Source organism: Hyperolius riggenbachi, chromosome 1, assembly GCF_040937935.1.
Source record: "Hyperolius riggenbachi isolate aHypRig1 chromosome 1, aHypRig1.pri, whole genome shotgun sequence".
In the NCBI taxonomy this organism is placed as follows: Eukaryota; Metazoa; Chordata; class Amphibia; order Anura; family Hyperoliidae; genus Hyperolius; species Hyperolius riggenbachi.
In genome coordinates this window covers 293,283,849-293,309,731 of record NC_090646.1, presented here as the reverse complement: position 1 = coordinate 293,309,731, position 25,883 = coordinate 293,283,849, and the positions used below count along the sequence as shown (strand labels likewise).

The 25,883-nt window shown below is 43.0% G+C and overlaps 1 protein-coding gene across 3 annotated transcripts in view; it reads left to right on the top strand.

The window, feature by feature from the left end:
* LOC137508077 (fibrillin-2-like) overlaps positions 1-25,883 on the top strand; it is a 710,315-nt gene that overhangs the window by 357,192 nt on the left and 327,240 nt on the right. For all 3 annotated transcript variants that reach the window (XM_068233727.1, XM_068233729.1, XM_068233728.1), the window contains exon 5: positions 4,489-4,539. The gene's annotated coding sequence lies outside the window, so the exon portion shown is untranslated. The remainder of the gene's footprint in view (positions 1-4,488; positions 4,540-25,883) is intronic.

Genomic DNA, 25,883 nt, shown 5'->3' with positions numbered 1-25,883 from the left:
CCTCAACTACAGTATTACCCCTCTATTGGTTCTGTGCTCATATAATCACTTCTATAGATACTTTGAACAGTGGTAATCATTAACAAACTATTTTCCATCCCCTTCTTGCACCTCTGACACTGTCGTTGACATTGGCAGGTTTTGGTGCGTCGTATCAATTGTTATGTATAGAGAGTGCTTGGGGGGCCCCATTGTAAAATTTGCATCGATGCCTACAGCTCCTTAGCTACGCCACTGCTCTCAGCATGAGTGATTACAGCACTGAGAAGAGAATTTTTGTGCTGCAGGCAGCAATTGGAGCTCTGTCAGACAAGGAGGGGAGTCCACTAGAGACCTGGAGGTGGGGCCCACCGAGGGAAAAAACTGTACTACTCTGGCCCAGTCCGACCTTGCCTGAGTTGGATTCAGGCTAAATTGAAGCCTATGGTGCCATATTTTCTAGTGAATTGCAGTGCCCCCAAACATGGCACTGTCATCAGATTTGCTAAAAAAAAACTTCAGGTCCACTTTTCCCATTTTTTAAAAAGTTTATTGCTTTTATGAAAATCAATACTGCATATAGTTTTTGGGGGTGAAAACTAATTTCTAGCTCATTGCATTGCATGCTTGAATCCACATTAGTTTTTTTTCCACATTAGCATTTCAAATTTAAAGTTTCAGGTACACTTAAAGTGAGAGGGGTATGGAGTCCCCCAGATTTATTTCCTAATAAACAATACCAGTTGCCTGGCATGCTGATGATCCCTTTGACTGCAGTAGTGTCTGAAATGCATACCTGAAACAAGCATGCAGCTAATCCAGTCAGAAATCAGGCAGAAACATCTGATCTGCATGCTTGTTCATGGTCTATGGCTAAAAGTATTGGAGGCAGAAGATCAGCAGGACATTGAGTAATTGGCATGGTTTAAAGAGAATTAAATATGTCAGCCTCCATATCTGTCTCAATTCAGGGGTCCTTTAAGAACAAAGTGGGTTAACCACTTGATCCCCATGCCGGCTAAAATTTCTCAGGAAATTTGCCTTCTAAGCAGTCTCAGACATCTGGTTTTGTTTTGGTAATAAGGGGTGGCTGGCTCTGCCTCTGACATAGTAGACCTGGGTTCAAATCTCGGCTCTTCCTACTTCAGTAAGCCAGCACCAATTCAGTAAGGAGTTCTTGGACGAGACTCACTAACACTACTACTGCCTACTGAAGGGGCTCTAGTGGCTGCCTCACAAGCACTTTAAGTCTGATAGGAGAAAAGCGATATACAAATACTGGAATTATTATTATTACAGTAGATTGTTCTATCAAAAAATTCCATAAGTTAAAAAAAGACATATATAAAGTGTGTAATTTTATGACTGTATAATTTAATGAAAGCATAAGTAAAATACAGGAAAAAGATATTATTTTTTACAGAGTTGTATGCTTGCAATGCGCTTGTAACATTTTTGATTTCTGACATTCAAGCTCTATCATGCAATTTTGGCTTGTGTCATGATCATCACAATGTTGATTGTGTCATGATTACGCAATCAACACAAGTCATTCACTAGGGGGAGTCTGTGGCTGCAAAGAGGAGAGAACTGCCCAGCACTTGTAGAGGGGAACATGAGGGGTGAAAAAAGGATGGATGGGCCAAATTGTCGAGGGACAAGGTAGCCATTGTTTTATTGCAGGCCTTGACTTTCATAACATTATTAGCTTTAAGTGGCTGCATAGCTCCATTCATTGAAACTAAGTTAGAAAAAGGTATGCAGTGAGAGGCAAGTACTGCAGTCTATTAAAGTGGCTATGTTCTCAAACTGGTGAACACAGTAGGTGAGACAAACACCACTGTTCTCCATTGTAACCTAAGTAGCTCTGCAACTTGAAAATAGCACTAGCAACCACTAAAAGACATCCTATAATGTGACCATTAGGCTGACCACCAGTTTTTTTAAATATAGAGATAGTTTTCATTATTTTGGCAATCGTGGAAAGTGACCATTCAATATAAAAGTGTCAGACATCAAGGCTTGATCACACCTTCAATATCTGGATATCCAAAAAATAATGGTACAGTAATACAATGGCTTTAATTCACTAAGATCATGCTGGAGATAATAAGGCAAGAGAAAACTTACCTCCACACAGTGAGAGAGTTATTTTATCTCTTCATTCCTTAAGTTACCTCCTCTGTAGTTAATTGACCTCTTCTGTAGTTATTTTCACACGCAGTTAATTAACAGCTTGTCTCTGGAGTTATTTTAAGGATTGAAGAGTTAACTTAAAGACAGAAGAGTTAACTTTAGGTTTGCCTGAGGTAAAATGTTCCCTGAATACTACATGCCTTATCACCATGGTAACAATTCTAGAAACGTTATTAAAGACAGGAGATAAGCTTAGTGAATTGAGGGCATTGTTTTTTTGTATAGTGAATAAGCAGTCACCCTTTTCTAAATTGTACAGACTAACCAGCAAGTTCATGGTGAACCAGAACTCATTGGTTAACAATGGTTAATTTGCATATATTCAGCAGTGATGCACTGGGAGACATCTAAAGCTCACTCCAAGCTGAATTAGCGCAAATTATTTCTGTTTTAAGAAAGAAAACTTGTTTTTCTAAATTGACGTGAAAAGATGTTATTGCCAGTATATATCATATAAATAGAACAAGCATTTTTTTTTACACAAAGTTAATATTAACATACCACATGATATGTAAAAACGTGATTGTAAGACTATTGCACATAAAGCATGTTAAAATATGTGTGGGAGCATTCTCACTGCAGCATGCCATTTGTACCAAATCCCAAATGCGATGTAACATTTTCAGACTTTCAAGTTGTGATTCTCATTCTCCGAACGAGAATTGCAAAGTGCAATAGCTGAAAAAAATTGCAATCACTAAGTACTTACTGATTGTGGTTTTTTCACTGTGGCTGCCTTGTGTGGCTACTTTAAGGCCCCATTCAAACTTGCAAAACGCAAAACGCTAGAGCTTTTGATAGCTTTTTGCTCTGGCGATTTTTGAAGATTAACACGAAAAAATCGCCATTCACACTTGACAATTTTTCACGATCGCAATTAGCGCTTCTGTAGCACTAAACGCGATTGCTGGGAAATCGCCTGAAAATGGTGCAGCATACAAATTTGAATTTGCCAATTTGCGTTAATCGCCGGCGATTAACGCAAATCGCCCAAGTGAGAACGGGCCCATAGGGTATTATGGCACTAGCGCTTTAAAAAGCGATAGCGCTTGAACGTTATGCCAAAATCGTCGGAAAAATGCTCAGATGTGAACTGGGCCTAACGGTGAGGAAAATTTGCTCTTTTATTCTTATGTTCTCACTGAATCCTGCAAGAGAAACCCCTTTCTGCTATGTTTGCTCACCCTTTTCAACTGCAATCGGTGATCAAAAGACAAAGAGGGAAGCTGTAAACGGTGGGCTATGTAACTGATGAGTTTCTGCACAAAGTGAAACACAGTCTATTAACCTCTTCAGTATCTATCTAGCAAGGAATTGGGGTATTTTGACAAACTTGTGTGTTGATACCTAAAAATAATAGTGACACTGAATGCTGTTCATTTTATTTTTGTTGATCTGGTAGAGGGCTTGGGAATTTCTTGCAGCATGTGTATGTAGAAACATTAAGCCCCATACAGTACACTGCATAAAGTTTCTGTGCGTAGGGAGCACACAAGTTTACTGTTATTACTGCAGTAACGTGCGCATTGCTTTGATAATGTGCATTACACCACACGTGTTACCATAGCAAGTGTACGTAACCACAGTAACGCCTGTGATGCTAACAGGATAAACTCCACAGGCAGTAGTAATGGTAAAATTGCTGTCCCCCAATTAAGCACGGAAACCTAATGCAGCGTACTGCATCTGGCCCATTGGATCAAAAATGCCAGTACTGTATATAAAAAGAAAGATAAATTATTCAGTAGAAGGAATGATTCAGTTCCACTTTGCTTTAAATGATCTAAACATTTAGAGCATCTGGGAATATAAACAGTTGCATGCAACTCACCATAATGTTTTATTCTGATATTAGACATAATTCCTAATATATAATGGTCTAATGACAAACAGTTTAAACATCAGGAGAGGGGTTAACATATGTGTATCCAGTTTAAATAAACAATGCTCCTTTGTATAAGACCAAAGACATTACCTCATACTCTAGCATGGAAAAATATTACCCTAAGGGCCATTTTAGAGCTGCTTAGACCTAGTGCTGATTTATCAGTGTGCAGAAGGAGAAATCCATAACTAACTACAACAAGACGTTTCAATCAAAGGCTCACACGTATGCTAACTATAATACTTGCATAAATACTATAAAATCTAGAATCCTGGTAAATCTTGCAAATTTATCTTAAAAAATGTGTTGTTCTTTACTGTTGTTAATGCTATTGCTCTGGGTCAGTTGTTAAAAGGGCTGCAAGGGAAAAGTTAAATTGTCACTGTATTTTGCGTTTTAAACTAAATATTTAAACTTTTTATGGACAGGTCCAATTGGTGCGCTGTTTAACAAATTCTGATGTTGCATGAAGATGTATAGTAAGTTATTTGTTTGACATTCGTCTACAATGAATTTTTATATTCTCCCCATGTTTTTTATTCCCATTGGACAGCTCAGAATAGGCTAAAGCTCAACACACACCATACAATCTTGGTTGTACAATCTTACCACTTTCATGTAGTATAAGAGCTTATCCAATCAATCATTCCAGGTATTTTCAATCTGCTGGCCCTTAAGCCCCGTCTACACCATAAGAGGTTGTAGCGATCCGGCGGCTCGATTAGCCGCCGGATCGCCTCCTGCGCGTACCCGCCGCGTCCCCGCTCGCCGCGCGTGCGCCGCATTCGATTCCCCGCTCGTGCCCGCTCGTCCCCGCCGGCGCCGCTTATCTTCTGCTCGATACCCTGCCATTGTCCCCTAGCGGGGAGCGAGCAGGGAATCGGCGGAAGCAAGATCCGTCCTGTCGGATCTTATCAATCGAGCCGCATCAGCGGCTCGATTGATAAGGATCATCGGAGCCTCATCTACCCGTGTAGATGAGGCTTTATACTACATAGATTTGGTAAATCTGTACATCCAAGATTGTATGGTGTGTGTTGAGCCTTAGGTGGAGTTTATACAGTAGATATTGGAGGGCGTACGAGAGAGAACGGCGCCGGAGACTTGGGCGCAGGACACAGCCAGTATATGGCTGATCCTGCTGCCACACAAGTCCGGGCCGTGTTAATTACTATTCCCCCTCCAGGCCGACATGGATAGTGGGGGAATGAAATAATTTGGCTTCCAGCAATCGCTGGAAGCCGAATTATTGTTTTAAAAGCAACTTCAGGTCCGTCTTCTGACGGCACTGAAGTTACTCCCTGTGCCTGCGATAGCCGTAGTTCCTATTACGGCCTAGGGTGGCGCCGGCTGCGCCCAAGTCTCCTGCGCTGCTGCGCCCAAGTCTCCAGCGCTGGATTTACCGTGTTCGATTGGAGGGCGCTACCCAAATTACATATATCTCACAGATCTAATTATATTATATTGCTGTAAACCTTCCTCCTGCTGCAACCTTACCAGATGGGGTTAACCCCTTATCCCCACCTCACAACAAAAGAACTAAAATATTAATAAAGGTGCGCTTGGATATAAAAATCACAATCAATTATTTCCAATTAATAAGAGACTTTATTGTCGTATCAAGATCTTAAAAATATTAATAAACTCACACTCTAATCACATGTACTCATCTGCACTCATTCTAGAGCATACTGGTTCCCCCTAGAGAAAAAAACTTATAAAAAAGTATATAAAAAGATTTAACTAAAAAATATTTATAAAAACTTCCAAAAATGTTCCAGAGCAGTGTCTGCATAAAATTTGCATATGTCCTTTACCTAGAGTATGCAGATATAGCGCACCTTTATTAATATTTTAGTTCTTTTAGGTGGAGTTTATGTAAATCAGTTTGGGTTAGTAAGTTAGGGCTAGGGATGAGGAAGGACTGTATGTTTGGGTGGTGGTTAGGGTTCTGCACCAGTAAGGATTCAAAATTGAGGGGAGACATTTATGGCATGTTAGGTATTAGGAAGGAGATGGATCATTTAGGGTTAGCTGATTGATGGAGAAGAGTGCTAGCCACCCTGTCAGAAGTACCATCACAAAACTGATGATAGAATATCAGTAACAGCACCTCCAATATTGAAACTGTCAAAGTTGCCTGGGGCCCAAATGAACATGCATTAGAATCAAATGTATGCCTGATCCCTACCCATGTCAGAACAGGGAAGAGCAGTTGAAGAGACAGTGATCAGCTGCTAAGCTCAGCTCCTAATCTGCTGTGATGTAAGGTCTAGCACTATCTCCCATGGATAGCACACTAAAAAAAATCAATATACCGTAGTGATATTGTTCAACAATATCAATGTTTAAATATATTATACTGTAAGCAATAGCAGTAAGAATGACTGCAAATCACCCAAGAAGTTTGCTGTGTACTTAAAATTCTGTGCATATTAATGAATGTATCAATTACAAATATGTTTCATAGTTTTCCCTTTTATGGATGGTTACAACATTTTCCAAAGTTCTCTTCTGACATAAGGCGAAAAAGTTGTAATAACTAAAACGGAGACCCACAAATTTTACTCAAGTATCCGCTCTGAGCCCTGCTAAGGGCTTTGGAAGCATGTAGAAGCCCCTTGGCAATTATTTAAAATGAGAGCCATGACTACCTCCAGACTTAAGGTATTCCTATCTCTGGCATAATGAAGGAGACATTAATGAAAGTATGATCCAGCATATTCCATCTGACATAAGGAACCCACAGCTCCACTACCACATGCATGGTACCTATGACACTGCAACATTTATTTAGGCTGATATAACTGAAGTGTCGACCATTGCTCCAGCTTGAAAACTGGTGCATTTCCCAAATGGCAAATTGTTGGCTTTTTTAATTAATGAAAGCTTTTACCTATGTCACTATGCAGTGCTTAGTAGGCTGTTTTCTATACAGAAACCCCAATCTACATTTGGTAGGGAGTTCAAGGATTAACATAACCACTCCCTAGCCTTAGTGTAAGCAATTGGGTAAATACGTATGGAATGCCTAGAACCTGTTCCTGATCTGACAGGACCAAGCACCAGCACATACACAGTTAAAGGAAACACTGCAGGATCCACATCACCTGTCAAGATATCCTCTGTTTCATCTACTCTCTCGCAGGCTGCCTACCTTATTCTGATTTCCAGGCTCCTCCACTCCCTTTTCACAGTGCTGCCAGAATTCTCATACATTGTTAGCTGCAGCTGCTGTCTCCAATGGTTAGAGGAGGAGGTAGGCTTCCCAAGGTCTCTGCTTTACTAAGCTTCTGTAGAGCCCAGTTATATGAATTAGGGAGGCAGACCTTGCTCTCTACACCCTCCACTATCACTGTTTGGCTTCTGCACATTGTTCAGACAGCAGCAATTTCAAAGATGTAATATGCAAGCTCACCCATAGGTGGCACCTTATACACCTGCTTTGATCGCCTATGCCTAAAGACTGCCCTGTGTGCAGAGCATTAAAACTCTCAGAGTAGGTGGCTGACTTAGACTTTCTGATGTCTAGTAGTAATACACAGGTAAAAAGAGTGAAGGAAAATTTGGGGGCATATTAGTGTATATTACCGTAGTTTATAGCCATATCTTCTTTGACTATAGTCACATTGTCAAACTGATATCAAGCATTGCACTAAAGAAGAGCTTTATCTCAAATAGCATGCTATGAATGTGTTTAAATCAAATGCACATGTCTATCTCTCTTACTGTCTGTAAACGTCTGACTTCAGGGTGTCTCAGTCAACCACCACCGTGTTTGAAGCGTAAGTTAAAAAAGGGCGCCGGGAAAAAAGGGCACAGGGTTTTAAACGATAAGCATGAATAACGTTTAAAAAAAATTGTGCTATATTTCGTTTGAAAATAATGTTTTATAAAGTTATAAATCATGAAATAATGTGTATGAAATCGGCAATTGTAAAAACGCTAATCTTCCCTGTTTAAAAAGTGAAATTTATAATAACGTTTTATAAAACATTAATATGAATGTTACTAAAGCTATACCTAACCCTACTCTCACACAGAACCCTCCCTGTACCTATCCCTAACCCCTAGACCCCCCTGGTGGTGCCTAAACCTAAGACCCCCCCTGGTGGTGCCTAAACCTAAGACCCCCCCTGGTGGTGCCTAAACCTAAGACCCCCTGGTAGTGCCTAAACCTAAGACCTCCCTGGTGGTGCCTAAACCTAAGACCCCCCTGTGATAAGCATTAATAACGTTTAAAAAAAATATTGTGTGGTTTTTCGTATAAAAATATATATATTTTTTTTTAAATGTACAGTTTTTCGTTTAAAAATAATGTTTTAAAAAATGATTGTACTGTTTTTCGTTTAAAAATAATGTTTACAAAATTATAAATCATTAAATAATGTGTAATCATGAGAAGCAGTTATAAAACTTTAAAAGTCCCCGGGCTCCGCTTTTAAAACGTTATTTTTCTCCGGCGCCCATTTTTCCTGTTGGGCGCCCATTAAACGATATTTATTATGGCAGTGAATGGTGGCGCCCTTTTTGTCCACCTGCCTCATGCGCCCAAATTTCCTGTTTCCGTATTTGAATCCTTATAATACGTATTTTGTGTGAATAAGAATTATTATTTTTTTACTTTTTAACCTTACACTTTATTTACCGTAATTATGCTTATGTAAAATCTGTATTATGTATGAACTACAATATATTTTATATTAATTTTATAGCAAAGAAACACTTTATAAATATGATACTGTGAATATCATAATATATTGCATAGTAATGTGACCTGCTATTGTCAGAAATATGGATGCTGTCACTGCTCTCTGACTGTAAGGCTTATGGCAGCTACCTATATCTTTAATGAACATATTTCTTTTTAGAGGCAAAATAATCTATATAGTTACCTACCTGCATGGATATTATTTTCCTAAGTTTGCCTTGGCTTCTAGTACTAGTTCTTTAATTTATAAAATACACTGGTAAATTAATAATTTATGTCAAAGATGGACCAACAGTGTGTGGTTCATTCTGTGACTGTCATTACACTGTACGTCTCTTCGGGTTATAATTGTTTATAATTGTTTAAAATGCTCATTGCAAAGCTGTTTAATATGTCTATACTGCATAAATACAGGAAATGAAGAAACTGATAAAATGCAGAGTTCTGTTAATGTGTACCACTTTCATACCTTAAAGGCTGGAAATTTAATAAGGATTTTCAAAGGACACCTGTAAGAATTTTAAAGCACACCTGTAGTGTACTTTCAAAATACCAACTAAACATAAGGTTATGCAATTAGTATCTAGAATCTCATTAAAAAGAGGGCTCCAATAAGCTCTAGCAAGAGCCCTAAAAGTCACCAGGATCTGATTCAGCTCCTTGCCATACCTCAACCCACATGACTAAAGCTCTCTTCTGTTGCAGAAGGTAAAGCATTGTGTAAGGTACAGTCACTAGCTCAGCCTTTTGTGTACCCAGTAGTAAGCTTTGCGAGGCTTCTTGTGGGTGTTAAATAATATTTTTTCATTGTCACAATTAGAACACTTGTCTCAAAGACAGTTGAGCGTATATGCTCACCTGAATGGAAATACCAAGTAACTGAAGCAAGCTGGATTACAGACTGACCGGCAGAACAGCGTAACTGAACTGACTGGGTGTGTACGGAGCATGGAGCAGCAGCGTGTGTACAGAGCATGGAGCAGCACTGTGTGTACAGAGCATGGAGCAGCAGCATGTGTACAGAGCATGGAGCAGCAGCGTGTGTACAGAGCATGGAGCAGCAGCGTCTGTACAGAGTATAGAGCAGCAGCATGTGTACAGAGCATGGAGGAGCAGCATGTGTTCAGAGCATGGAGCAGCAGTGTGTGTGCCGAGCATGGAGCAGCAGCGTGTGTACAGAGCAACTCTGGGGAACTTAACAGAGACAGTTATGAGCACAGCCCTGTGCCCTGCTGTGTGAATGCTTCCCTTTCCCTTTCATTACCAATGTCGGCTGTCTTTACTATTATCTGTATCCAAACTGCTCCTGATCGATCCCGTTGTCAATCTGGAAAAGATCGGACATTTAGGAAATAATTGTCAGATCCTGTCAGTCAGACGGGAAATTGCATTATGTGACCCAACATGATGTATACAATACAGCCACTGTATTGTGCGTGGCTGGAGACCTTTTAGGAATCCTCCCCTTGAAAATCCTGGGTTTGCCCCTGGGACTCTTTAACTGGCCTGACTGACATGGTGAATAGAGCAGTACAGTAGTGTGCACTTATTTACGAGTGTTTAAACATACCTGTCTTTCACACAATTGCTGTGGCCCCTGCCAGCCTGTTAGGAGGGTCCTATGCCATGCATGCCCTCCCAAGGAGTGTGCCCTATGACACACAGAACTGGTGCAGGATGAAGATGCTGGTGGTGTTGAGAAATAGGACAGAGCTGGATCCTGGTGAGTATGATAGCACTGCAGTGTGTACAGTAGATTGCCCCACTTCACACATGTTCCACAAGGCCTGCACTTTCTCCTGCACATGTTCCACAAGGCCAGCACTTTCTATGCTCACCCCCATGCAACATGCTCTGGGTGGATTGCAATAAGTTTTAGCCATTGGGTTTCCTACTTATTTCAGTCACTCCTTACTCATGTGTGTCCTACTTTTCTGGCCTAGTCATGCCACTGAGTATTCTGAGTCCATGCATTGCTATTGTCATCCAGGCTCACACTGGATTCTACTAACCACTGTCTATAATCAGCATTATAGTCACACAAAGCTGCGCCACCAGATTCATAACCAGTAAATGAAGTACCAATTTTCTCCGAAGGACTTTAATCAGCATCCAATACACATAAATAAAATACAAACAGGCATAGCATAAAATTATTAAAACCAAGAAATCCCCACGCTTTAATGCGCACTCAGCTGCTGCCTGCTGGTGCACTCCACAGAGTTTTCTCGCATGTCGAGTGCACCTGCAGTGGTGTCTGTTATGGGTCACATCATCCCGTATTCGACCACCGTACTCCCTGTGCTGCCTTCTCCTCGTAACCTCCCTGGCCGATACTATTGCCTTACAGGTGACATCAGACGCACTTGCTCTGCACAACGCATTTTATCGTACAGAAAATCAGGGGCGGTCGAATACGATCCACTGTGACCCACAACAGACACCGATGCTGGTGCACTTGACATGCCAGAAAACTCTGTGGAGACGTAAGTGTGCATCAAAGCTTAGGGATTTCTTGTATACAGGAGACAAAAACAGTCATAAGATGAAATCCTCTGTTTCCCTGAAAATAAGACATAAACCCACAATAAGCCCAAGCATGTTTTTTCACAATTTTTGAGGAAGCCTAAAATATAAGCCCTACCCCCAAAATAATCCCTAGTTACAGTTCATAAACAAATCAATTTAAATAGTATTGAGGCAGCTATGGTATCCATGTAAAAAAGTAAAATGAATTGGCAATAAAATGCAGCAGGACAGACAGACCCTTTACCAAGGAAAGCAGACACCCCAAAAGAATTGCATTCAAAAGAACCCACGAGATCCAAAACATTAAAGGTTGGCAAGTGCTCTGCTCTCACACACAGATCAAGAAGTCTGTCCTATTCTTTTGACAGGAGCAGCACCAGCAGAACTACCTGATGTGTGTGTGTGGGAGCCCGTATTCCAATTCCATTGACACTTACCTAACTCTAATTGTTTTGGGTCTCTTCGGGTCTTACATTTGAATAAATGTTTTTTGTTTTGTTTTATTCAAGTATAAACAAAAATAATACATCCCCTGAAAATAAACCCCAACATCTTTTGGAGCACAAGTCAAAATTATTTTCTGGAAAACAGGCAATAAGGATTCAGATTAAAAGAGAATAGATGGAAGAAAGAACTGTGTTTTATAAAAATAGAATTATTTTATTTTTGTGTGTTTTAATTAAAATATTTAATAAATATTATTATTTATTGGATGCATATAGTTCCAACATATTAAAGGAAACCTTAGGTCTGCAAAAAAAAAAGACTTTTACTCACCTGGGGCTCCCCCCAGCCCCCTGCAGCTCCTCGGCGTGTCCCTACGATGCACCAGGACTCGCCGGCGGCCACCTCCGGCTTGGCCGTCACCGGCCGACAGGCTGGGAACGCGGCTGATTATCCATTCCCGCCCGCAATAGCATAATAGAGGGCGCTATTGCGGACGGGAACGCGGCTAATCAGCCGCTTTCCCAGCCTGTCGGCCGGTGACGGCCAAACCGGAAGTGGCCGCCGGCGAGTCCTGGTGCATTGTAGGGACACGGCGAGGGCACCGTTCAGCTGCAGGGGGCTGAGGAGAGCCCCAGGTGAGTAAGTCATTTTTCTTAGCAGACTTAAGTTTCCCTTTAAGCAGCGCTGGACACTAAAAAGGTTACAAACAATAATAACAGGGGTGACTGACAGCACAATACAGGTAATAAGAAATAAGATACACAATGCCAGATCATACAATGGAGCAATAGTCCCAATAATACACGTTCACATTATTCTGTTGGCAGAGTGCACAATCAAGTATGATACACAAGGAGAGAGGGCCCTTCTAAAGGCTTACAATCTATAGGGAGTGGGTGGTGACACGAAATGAGGGGGGCTGTATTCAGAAGTTCTTGGCAAAGAGAGTTAGGGCAGCAACAAGGTGGGCCAGGCCTACTTAACGCGGTACGTTTTGAGGACTTGTTTGAAGGTGTTGAAGGAGGGAAGCCTGATGGGAAGTGGGAGAGAGTTCCACAGGATGGGGGTGGTTAGGAGGATGTCATCAGAGGAGTGAAGTGGGCGGCGAGGTGTGTATCTGCTGACCAGGTCAGAGATATAGGTCGGAGAAGACTTGTGTATAGATTTGTAGGCCAGACATAGGATCTTGAAGCTGATTCTGAAGCGGATCAGGAGCCAGTGAAGGGATTCGCATAGGGGAGTCGTGGAGACAGTACGATGGGAGAAATAGATTACATTAGTCTGGCTGTTGCGTTCATGATGGATTGTAGGGCAGCGATGTGGTTCCAAGGGAGGCCTGACAGGAGGGTCTTGCAGTAGTTCAGACTGTATATGATTAGAGCGTCCACAAGGAATATATACAGTGGGATGCGAAAGTTTGGCAACCTTGTTAATTTGCATGATTTTCCTGTATAAATCGTTGGTTGTTACGATAAAAAAATGTCAGTTAAATATATCAAATAGGAGACACACACAGTGATATTTGAGAAGTGAAGTGAAGTTTATTGCATTTACAGAAAGTACGCAATAATTGTTTGAATAAAATTAGGCAGGTGCATAAATTTGTAACTTGATTGATTCCAAAACCTTTAGAACTAATTATTGGAACTCAAATTGGCTTGGTAAGCTCAGTGACCCCTGACCTACATACACAGGTGAATCCAATCATGAGAAAGAGTATTTAAGGGGGTCAATTGCAAGTTTCCCTCCTCGTTTAAGTTTCTCTGAAGAGTAGCAACATGGGGGTCTCAAAACAACTCTCAAATGACCTGAAGATAAAGATTGTTCACCATCATGGTTTAGGGGAAGGATACAGAAAGCTGTCTCAGAGATTTCAGCTGTCTGTTTCCACAGTTAGGAACATATTGAGGAAATGGAAGACCATAGGCTCAGTTCAAGTTAAGGCTTGAAGTGTCAGACCAAGAAAAATCTCGAATAAACAGAAGCGACGAATGGTGAGAACAGTCAGAGTCAACCCACAGACCAGCACCAAAGACCTACAACATTATCTTGCTGCAGATGGAGTCACTGTGCATCATTCAACCATTCAGCGCACTTTACACAAGGAGATGCTGTATACGAGAGTGATGCAGAGGAAGCCTTTTCTCCACTCACAGCACAAACAGAGCTGCTTAAGGGATGCTAAAGAATATTTGGACAAGCCAGCTTTATTTTGGAATAAGATAAAATATCAAAGCGCAACAGCAACCACTTCATAAAACACATTGGAGTGCGCCACATCTAGGCCTGGCAGGCCTGTTCGCAGTCTCTATTCCATAATGCAAAGCGCACATCCACATTAATAAAGTTCATTCATTTGTAACTTCACAACTAATGCATGACGATATCCTCCACCATTAGCACCCTTCTGTGAATAGACTCACCTGATATCTCTGACCACTGTTAGACTGGTCAGATATGCACAATATCCAGGTAGACTTGGAGCCTCAGGTTCCTGGTGCCTTTGCTGTTATGGATATTCTGTGTCATGCAGGATCTGGCTGGGAATAGAGGGATGTCAGAGCTGTGCAGGCTGCACAGCTCTAACATCCCTCTATTCTATTACCAGCCAGATCCTCCACCAGCCACACCAAGCTGCAGAAGAGGTAACTTTGCAGCAAGATATGGAGTAGTGAGATCTGCATGCCACAGAATATCCATAACAGCAAAGGCACCAGGAACTTGAGGCTCCAAGGCTACCTGGATATTGTGCATATCTGACCAGTCTAACAGTGGTCAGAGATATCAGGTGAGTCTATTCACAGAAGGGTGCTAATGGTGGAGGATATCGTCATGCAGAAGTTATTTTGGAATAAGGTGCTGTGGGCTGATGAAACTAAAATTGAGTTATTTGGGCATAACAAGGAGCGTTATGCATGGAGGAAAAACACAGCATTCCAAGAAAAGCACCTGCTACCTACAGTAAAATATGGTGGTGGTTCCATCATGCTGTGGGGCTGTGTGGCCAGTGCAGGGACTGGGAATCTTGTCAAAGGTGAGGGACACATGGATTCCACTCAGTATCAGCAAATTCTGGAGACCAATGTCCAGGAATCAGTGACAAAGCTGAAGCTGCCCCAGGGCTGCATCTTTCAACAAGACAACGACCCTAAACACTGCTCAAAATCCACTAAGGCATTCATGCAGAGGAACAAGTAAAATGTTCTGGAATGGCCATCTCAGTCCCCAGACCTGATTATAATTGAAAATCTGTGGTGTGAGTTAAAGAGAATTGTCCATGCTCAGAAGCCATCAAACCTGATTGAACTAGATAGGTTTTGTAAAGAGGATTGGTCTAAAATACCTTCAACCAGAATCCAGACTCTCATTGGAACCTACAGTAAGCGTTTAGAGGCTGTCATTTCTGCAAAAGGAGGATCTACTACATATTGATTTCATTTCTTTTTTGTGGTGTCCAATTTAATGCACCTGCCTAATTTAGTTTAAACAATTATTGCACACTTTCTGCAAATCCAATAAACTTCATTTCACTTTTCAAATATCACTGAGTGTGTCTCCTATATGATATATTTAACTGACATTGTTTATCGTAACCACCAACGATTTTTACAGGAAAATCATGATGATTAACAAGGTTGCCCAAACCGTCGCATCCCACTGTATATATATATATATATATAACGGAAAATTGTATACTTACCTACCGGTAATTTTCCTTTCCTACTGTAGACATGGCAGCATACGTTTGGGTAAACCCCGCCCCCACATACAGGTCTGTGTAGCTATAAATTAAAGACTTCTCCCCTACTTCAGTGCTTTTTGTTTCTAGACTGAACCGTATTATAGTTACTTAAAGCGGCGGGAATCCTTATGCTGCCATGTCTACAGCAGTAAAGGAAAATTACCGGTAGGTAAGTATACAATTTTCCGTTTTCCTGCTATATCCATGGCAGCATACATTTGGGATATAACTATTAACAGTAAAGAATTTAGGGAGGGCAAATACAATATATGCAACAAAGAACAAAATTTATTTATGAACATAATTCAAGGTTGCTTCACCAGAAGATACAATAATTGGGTATCTGAATACTCAAATGAACATCTTTACACATTTATGACATTGAAATAGAGTTTAGCACCGCTACTCCGAATTGTTTAGTGGACAGAGCGGCTGGATCTACCCTGTAGTGTTGGATGAACGTGTTTGATGACGTCCAGTTGGCTGCTCTACAAATCATGTCTGCTGGCACCTTTGAGAAAGCTGCCCAAGATGATGAGACTGACCTTGTCGAGTGAGCGATAATCTCTTTGGGAGGATCTCTCCCATCTCCTTTATATGCTGATGTGATAATCTTTACCAGCCAGGACGCTATTGTCCTTGTGGTTGCTGCTTGTCCTTTCCTTTGTCCCTCTGGGATTAGGAATAGTCTATCTGACTTCCTTATGTCTTTAGCTCTATTTAAGTATTCCTGTAGTAGTACTGGGATATTAAGGGATTTCTTATTTGGTTCGCTTTCCAATGTGAATGCTGGCAGAGTCCATTCCTGGTTGAAATGTACTGCCGAAGCCACTTTAGGAATAAAGTGCTGCATAGGCCTAAGCACCACTCTGTCATTGAAGATGTTGAGGTAAGGAGGCTTGCATCCCAAAGCTTGGATTTCTGATACCCGTCTTGCTGATGCGATTGCTACCAGGAATATGATTTTGTGTGTAAGATTGATTAATGAACATTCTTCTACTGGTTCATATGGTTCCCTAGTCAATGCTCTGAGGACAAGCGGTAATTCCCACTGCGGAAAAACATTATGTCTAGGTGGTCTTATCTTGTGGGCTGCCTTAAAGGACTTACGAGGCCAAGTCCATCAAAAAAAATAAAAAAAAGTTAGCTACCTTGCTCAGCTTGTAAGGCACGGAGGACGCCGTCCGCGCCCTCCGTGCTGTTCCGCCTGGTCCCCGCCGCTGCACAGCCCCCCGAACGGTCCCCGACCGCGCGGCCCGGGTCGGGCTCCCCAGCCCTTACCAAGATGGCCGGCGGAGCTGGCCGCGGCTGCGCAGTCCGCATAGCCGCGAGTGTGGCTGCGCAGCTCTAAGGCCAACCCCCCGATCCACGCAACAGTAGCGTGGATCGGGGGGTTGGCCTTAGAGCTGCGCAGCCGCACTCGCGGCTATGCGGACTGCGCAGCCGCGGCCAGCTCCGCCGGCCATCTTGGTAAGGGCTGGGGAGCCCGACCCGGGCCACGCGGTCGGGGACCGTTCGGGGGGCTGTGCAGCGGCGGGGACCAGGCGGAACGGCACGGAGGGCGCGGACGGCGTCCTCCGTGCCTTACAAGCTGAGCAAGGTAGCTAACTTTTTTTTTATTTTTTTTGATGGACTTGGCCTCGTAAGTCCTTTAACGAACTGGGTTATTAGAGGTTGTGCTGACCATTTCATGTCCGTCAGAGCTGATATAGCTGAGATGTGAATTTTGAGCGTATTTACTCCCAGCCCTAGTTCCAGTCCCTTCTGTAAAAACTCAAGTAGTTCGTTGATGGCCGGCCTCAGAATGTTTCCTCTTCTTTCTTCTACAAAACTCTTAAATTTTTCCCATACCCTTGAATATGTCGAGTTAGTTGTTCTCTTCCTCGCCTGTAGCAGGGTATTCTGCAGTGCTTGTGAGCAGCCAAGATTCTTTAACTTTTCGCGCTCAATATCCACACTGTCAAGTTCAATCTGTCTGGGTCTGGGTGCAATATTGGGCCCTGTGATATTAGGTCCCTGCGTTTTGGAAGCGGGACTGGTTCCTCCTTCGACAATTGCCTCAAAAGCGGGTACCAAGGCCTGCATGGCCAATCTGGGATTACTGCAATTACTGTTGCTGATTCCAACATTACCTTGCCTAGCAGTCTCATTATAATCGGTACTGGCGGGTACACATACCCCAGTTCGAACCTCCACTGGCACGTTAGAGCATCCAGGTCCTCTGCATGTGGAGTCCTGTACCTCTCAAAGTATCTGCGGCATTTGTGATTGCTTGTGCTGGCCATGATGTCTACTTGAGGTGTCCCCCATCTCTTGCATATCTGCATGAACACTTCGTTGTTCAGCGACCACTCGTTGTTGTCTACTGTATGACGGCTTAAGAAGTCCGCCTTCCTGTTCATCACTCCGGGTATATGTACCGCTCTCAATGATAGCACCATGCTTTGTGCCCAACTCATTATGGGGGATACCTCCCTCAGTAGTGTCTGACTCCTTGAACCCCCCTGGTTCTGCACATATGCTACCGCTGAGGCGTTGTCCATCCTCAGTAAAACATGTTCCTGTCTGAGTGTTTCCGTGAAGTGCAGTAGAGCCAGTAATGCTGCTCTCAATTCTAGAACGTTCGCCGTTAGATACTTCGTCCGATATTTCCATGTGCCCTGTACGTATTGATCTTCCAGGGTCGCGCCCCATCCAGTCATGCTGGCATCCGTTGTCAGAATCCGCGGTTTCTGTTCCCTCAGTTGATGACATCTCTGTAGGTTGTGTCTGTCTAGCCACCACATTAACTCCTGGCGCATTATGTTGTTCAACTTCACAATTTGTGTCAGGCTCTTCCTGTTCCACTGTCGCAAGAACTCTACCTGTAGTCTCCTTGAGTGCCACCTCGCCCACCTGACCATGGGTATTACTGCCGTAAGGGTGCCCAATATCTTCAGGAAGTCTCGCGCTGGCCACTCCTTCTGATCGAGAAACGTTTCTACTCTTCTCATTAATGTTATCATCTTTTCCTCTGGCAATCGAATAATATTTTCGTTGGTACAGAAAAGTGCCCCTAGATAAGTGAGTGTCTGTGTTGGCTCCAAGTGACTTTTTCTCCGATTTATTATCCAACCAAACCTTTCCAACGTCTCTATGAATTGTACCTTGTGTGCGTTCAGGGATACCTTGTTCTCTGCGATCAGGAGGATGTCGTCCAAATAGTGGTGGACCTTCAGCCCCTGCTCCCTCAACAGTGCAATCAAAGTGACCAGTATCTTCGTGAACGTTCTTGGCGCTGTAGAAATCCCGAAAGGGAGGCTCGTGAATTGAAAGTGCGCCTTCCCTATTGCAAAGCGTAGATATTTCCTGAATTCTGTATGAATCGGAACATGCAGGTATGCGTCTGAAAGGTCTAGTGATATGAGCCTCTCCTGCGGCTGAATGACTCCTTTTATTGTGTAAATAGACTCCATCTTGAACCTCAATTTCTCTATGTGCATATTGAGGTTCCTTAAATCCAATACTGGCCTGAGTTCTCCGGATTTTTTCGGTACAAAAAACAGCGGGGAATAGAAATCGTCGTATCTCTGCTCTGCTGGAACTGGTACTATCGCCTGTTTCATTAGTAGTTCTTCTACATATTCGATTAACGATTAGCTTTACTTTGTCTGTAGGGATCTTTGTCGGCGTAAAGCATCTGGCTGGAGGTTGGCGTTGAAATCTCCAAGAATGGCCCTCCGTTACTGTTTTTACCACCCAGGGATCTTTTATATGTGTCGCCCACACTCTGTGGTACACCTGTAGACGTGCTCCCACTTTTTGAGTGTGGGCGGGCGTATCTTCAGAATGACTTCTGGTTCTGATTGCTTGCCTGAGTGTTCCTGCTCTTGGTAAACCTGGAGAGGGTCGATTGTGCACCCTGCCAGGGACGGATCTAGACCAAGTTGCCCCAAGTTGCGCCTGGGGCAAGGTTAGGTTTTGGCGCCTAAACTGCCATTCCCCATCCAAATTTTGCCGCCTTTTTAAGAATTCAACAAACTGCGCCTGGGGCAAGAGACCCGCTTGCCCCCCCCTAGATCCGTCCCTGCACCCTGCCACTGCCTCCTATATCCTCTATTTCCTCTCGATGATGTACCTTCGTTCCTGCGAAAACGAAAAGATCTCTTGTCTGTGTTAAAGGGTTGTTTTCTTTGCCTTCTTTCTTGTGGGATTAACCCACTTTTACCTCCCGTGACCCTCGTTATTGCGTTATCCATTAATTCTCCAAAGAGATGTTTGCTATCGTAAGGTATCTTACACCACGTTACCTTGGAGTTATTATCTGCAGACCAATGCCTAAGCCACATTGCCCGCTTACATGTGACCGTCTGGACCATTGCTCTGGCTGCACACCTTACTACATCAATTCCAGCCTCGCCTACAAAGTCACCTGCCATTCTAAACTCCTCCAGAGATGCAATGAGTGTCTCTTTGTCGCAATCACCTCTAATGGCGTTTTCCATATTGTCTGACCAGGCCCGAATAGCTTTTCCGACAGACGTTAAAGCTATACCCGGCCTTGCAGATGACCCCATGGTTAAGTATGATTTTTTAAGATCCAGGTCCATCCTTCTCTCCAGTGCGTCTTTGAAGGACACAGAGTCTTCTAGAGGCAAGGTGGCATGACGTGCTAGTCTTACGATTGATGCATCAATCGTAGGAGGTGTTTCTAATTTTCCCGGTAATTCCCCTTTAAGTGGATAAAGTTTTGAATATCTTGTAGCCAGCTGTGGTCTTCTTTCTAGTTTCGACCATTCCTCCTGCACCAAGTCATCAATTTCCTCCATAATTGGAAAGGAGTCTGCTTGCTTTTTTAAATGGGGTAATATTTAGGCTTATTTTTAGGTGGATCTTCTGTCTCCTTCCAGCCGATAGCGTCCTTAACTGCTCTTACTAAATGGTCTACCATAGCAAAGTCAAAACCGATGTCTAATTCGGGTGTATCAATAGAATCAGCATTCCCCTCTACAGCTGGTTGAGAAGTTAACTCTCTCCTCTTCTCCTTTAAAGTGTCCTGTACAATCTGTTTAACTATAGTCTCTATATCAGGTATTTCCTCCTCTTTCTGAACCGGCATAGTGTAAAAACAGTTTTCGCAAACTAGTTTATCTGGCAATGGTTCTTCGCCACACGCCCAGCATAGAGTTCTGTCAGGTGGCGTAATATGTTTAGTTTTACTGTAAGCTTTTGACCCCGAAGAGGACCTAGTCCTTGACTTGTCTTTGCTTCTGCTTGAGCCTTCTGGGCTGCAAGGATAAGCAGAGAAGAAAATCCTGCTAAATATGCACTCTTTTATGATACATCAAAAACTAATTAGAAAAAATTAACCATAAGCCTTTACCTAATATTGTGATGCTGGCTGTCTTCCCGGGCATCCGGCTCCATTCTCCCCACGCAATCGCTGTGAAGAGAACAGTCAGTGACAATGAGCATATACCAGCTCGCAGCACTAGTGTACACTAACCTGTCGCAATGGCCAAACACAACAAGCGGATGTAAATACAACAGCAGGACTGTAATGCACTCTGCAAAAAAAATAAACAGGTTCCAGTCAGCCACAGCTTCCTAGCTCAGCTTTACAACAAGCTCAATACTTGGCACGGCGGCCAGCAAGCCCAAGAAAAGTAAACCAGTGTACTGCACCTGCTCCAGACGCTAGCCGCACTCCAGCACGCCAGAGAGACCCCTCTGTACGGAATCCGATGTGTGGCAATGCAGGACATCCCCTCCGGGACTTAAGTACTTCCTGAGTGCGCCCAGAGTGCTCACTTCCTGTCGATGGAACGCGGAAGTTGAGCCGAGGTGGCCTATTGCGGAAGTGTGCTGCGCGGAACGTCCACCCTGCAATGTACCAGCCAGTGCCCCCGTCAAAGTTTTCTTCCTAGCCTTTCAGCTATTGCTGCGACTGATAGCAGCGCGTGCCCCCGCCAGTAAGGGTCCCGCTCACCACTCTCCATGAGGCATAAATCGGCAGGCATCGACCAGGAGAGGCTGAACCTGATCGGCCAGCTGTCATCTTAAAAACAACAGCGAGGTAGAGGCAAATAAATAAAAATGCTTTCCCAAAACTGGGACAGACCTATATGTCGGTGTGGACAGGAAAGAAAAAAGCACTGAAGTAGGGGAGAAGTCTTTAAATTATAGCTACACAGACCTGTATGTGGGGGCGGGGTTTACCCAAACGTATGCTGCCATGGATATAGCAGGAAATATATATATATATATATATATATATATATGTATATGTGTGTGTGTATATATATATATATATGTGTGTGTGTGTGTGTGTGTGTGTGTATATATATATATATATGTGTGTGTGTGTGTATATATATATATATATATTATGTATATATATATATATATATATATGTATATGTATATATATATATATATATATATATATATATATATATATATATATATATATATATATGTATATATATGTATATATATATATATGTGTGTATATATATATATATATATATATATATATATATATATATATATATATATATATATATATATATATATGTATGTATATATATATATATGTGTGTGTGTATGTATGTATATATATATATATATATAAAGGGACCGCAACCTGCAGCAAACAATATATTTACCTCTAGGAGTGACCGTCATCACCCGTGCTGGGAGATGACAAGAGCTTTCCTAAGGTCTGGTTTCTAAGTGGCCACCTGGTCTTCACCAGAGTGTACAGAACAACTCCCATGTAACAAGCGCATAACGAATGGTGCTGTGTTATAACACTGGTTCATATGTGAACTAAAACTCATGTTAATGTAGTGAATTGGGTCTGAATACAGGTTTCACTAAGATGCAGTTACCAGCAGTAATTTATGTGCTGGCTATTACAGCCTTGCTGAGGTTTAGTGCATAAGGGCCAAAGTGACATATAATAAATATTGTCTCGTTCACTTTTTTTCTATAGAAAAGCAATTAAATCTCTTTGTATGATGACAAGTACTTGACATAAGTGCTTGTTGTCCCTAATTAGAAAATCTGTACTTGACCCAATCCCAGGCCTTTGCTTGAATTTGTCACATTGCTTGCAAGCTTAGGCAATGGATAACCACTCTAAGTTACATTCCTGGTTTATGTAACAGGACTATACAGCTGTTGCTACATTGTTAAGTGATGTTTGTAAAGCCTGAACTGTCAACAGTGGCAGCTAAGGTATCAAAAAGCTGTGTCCCTGTACTGTTAACTGTAACACAGGCCTGACAAAATTAAATAGGATCAGCAACACTTTATTTAACATGGATCCCATGTAGAGTGTTCAAGTCCTGAGACAATTATGAGAATAGGTATTGATTTAATTATATTTAATATCTACCTTATATTGTTTGCATTAAAATATAAACTATTGACACCATAGAGCAGGCTTTCTCAACCAGGGCTCCCTGGAACCCCAGGGTTCCTTGGGTACTGTATAGGGGTTCCTTGGCATTTCCCCACATCGTGGTTGAAGTATAATAGAGAACATTACAATAGGGGGTACTGTAAAAAGAAGCACTAAATTGGGGTTCAGAATAAGCATGAGCACTTTAATAAAAAGCACTAGGATAAGGAGACAGTATAATGAGTGGCAGTGTACTAGGCAGTAGTGAAGTAAACACCCTAATCTACTTTTAAAGACCTTGCCTCCTGCAAAATAGATGCAAGGGTTTCTCAAGATAAAAATAAAATGTTTGCAGGGGTTCCTTGAGATCCAAAAGTTATTTGCAGGGTTCCTCCAGGGTAAAACAGGTTGAGAAAGGCTGCCATAGAGCATTCCAGGTCCTTTGTCAGTACATTCCAGCGCTGCACCCCAATAAAGTTATTTAACCTGCTGGGTAAAATACATCTTCCGCACTCCTCGGGCAGCCTTTGGAACTACTCAGGTCCCCGAGTACTTCTGAAGATGAGCGCATGTGTACTGTGCATAAACGATGCATCATTTTCTGAAGTACTTGGAGACAAAATTACATCTGAACACTGCCTGAGGAGTACCAAAGACACAGCCGGCCATAGAACAACAGAGGATGTCGCTTGAATGAAAGGATGGGCCTAGGACCAGGTAGGCTTTATGGTATCCAGAGTCTTCTGTCTACATAGGTACAGCATGTATCTAACCTGAAGTGAGCTTTCTCACTTCAGCTTGCTTTAACCCTTAAGCAGCCAAATAAAGTAAAAACTTTTTTTGGCTGCAGGAACAAATTTTTCCTGCCTTCCCCAGCCTTGGAGGTTTGGCAGGGTATGTGGTGGCAGGGTAAAGTGGTGGTAGGGAGCTTCTTCCTCCACCACGGCGGTAATGTACTCCCAACATGTCTTCTTCTTATCACATGCTATGACGTGATCGGTATCCAGGAGACCATGTCAGTGTTACAGCGCCACCCGGTGGTGTAAGAGGGGTGATGGAAGAGTCTCTGCATTAGGCAGCCAAACGAGATATGCCACCAGGGGTTTACACTGCACCACCAGCTTTCAAACAAAACATTTCGTATGAAGCGGCAAATGGGTTAAATGTATACTTTAAAGCAAACCCAAACTAAAAATAATCATGCCTTGCACAATGAATAACATTAAATATTAATGTATGTGTTTTTTTTTAAGTATAAATATGTATTTAACTACTTGCAAGTCTCCACCTCCCACACCATTCTGCCAAGGCAAGGGATCAAGCAGGATTGTGTTGCATGTTGGGACAACTACTACACAGGCTCCCAGAATTGCAAACAAAATCACAGAAAAAATGCATGAGTTGCATTTGCATATTTGTTTTGTGTTTGTGTCTTTTGTGTTTGCGTGATGATGGTAGCCTGAGTTTGATGCAGCAACCCACTTAATATAACTGTGGATGAGGTTTAGCTAGATAGTATTATTCTGTTTTCTATTTATAATGTGGTAGGTAGCAGTAGGGTATTGTCAGGGCCGGATTTGTACTCTTTACCGCCCAAGGCCAATGTCACTAGCCTCCCCCCTGTAGTATAAGTAGCGAGATGACCCCTCCCGCTTCCCTCCAGTATAGGTAGCCAGATGACCCCTCCCCCCTTCCCTCTAGTATAGGTAGCCTGATGACCCCCCTCCAGTATAGGTAGCCAGATGACCCCTCCCCTCTCTCTCTCTAGTATAGGTAGCCTGATCACCCCTTCCCCTCCCGTATAGGTAGCCAGATGACTCCCTTAAACTCTCCCTTTCCCACTCCCCCCCTTTCAGTACTGCTCACCTTCACACAGGAGCAGCCATCAGTGTCATTCAGGGCAGGATTTACCATAAGGCACTCTAGGCACGTACCTACAGGCGCCTGATGATGGAAAGGCGGCTCACTCCACACTTGCGGTGTGGTGGGTTGTGGTTTCATGGAGAGTGTCTATCTAGGGTGTCTGCCTTCAGGCTCCTGTGAGGTAAATCCGTGCCTGGTGTCACTCACCTCTCTGCTCATATCCAGTGCAGAAGCTTCCTCTTCCTCTCCGTCTCCAATGCTGCCCAAATCCGTAGCCGCCCGCCACAATGCCAACGTGCACAGAGAGCAAGGTGGCTGCTGCACAGGTGGCTGGCAGCATGGAGATGATCCCCCTGCATTGTAGCATTTGCAAGTTGGCAAATGTTGCACCAGTTTAGTCTGCTATGTAGCAGACGTGCGCTGACTCGGCGGATTTCCTCCACAAGCGTATATTTGAGGACACCCAGGCTAGGTGCTATGCACCCGCGGAGGGCAATTCCCTCCGGCAGATGGCGCTGTGGAGTGCAGGCGAACACAGTCGCTGCACAGCCACAGATGCCAGACGGGAATTGTACAGATCCAGGACAAGGTACGATCAGGCAGGGCTGGATAGCCCACAAGAAACAGAGCAAAGGTACAGAACCAATGTGTGTCCATCAAACTAGTCGCCACCCAGCGACGGTGAACACACAACGGCGGAAACGAAGTGGGAATGCAATCGCAAGAATGGCGATTGCCGACAGAGACACAAGACTGAGCAAAACAGGGCACAAGGGTAGCAAAGGCACAGCAAATAATACAATGAGGAGATACGGAAAATAACAAACGCTAGCTAACCGCGAACACCGCACTTATTCGCAACAGTGCACGCGGTTATGCGCGGTCTCCACGTGATAAGCACAATAGAGACAAGCACGCCTACCTAACCATCGACAGACAGACATGAAACAGAGGACGCGAACGCTTGCTTAACGGTTACCTCACCGAGCCTCCAGCAAGCGGTCGTAGCAGACAAAACAGACACACGAAAACAGGACAAGCGAGAGATAGGATCCACAGCACTAGCGAGAAGCGAGTGCGATCCAGGTACAGAGTAGCAGAACAGAAGGATCCCCAGCGCTAGCGAAAAGTGGCTAGCGCGATC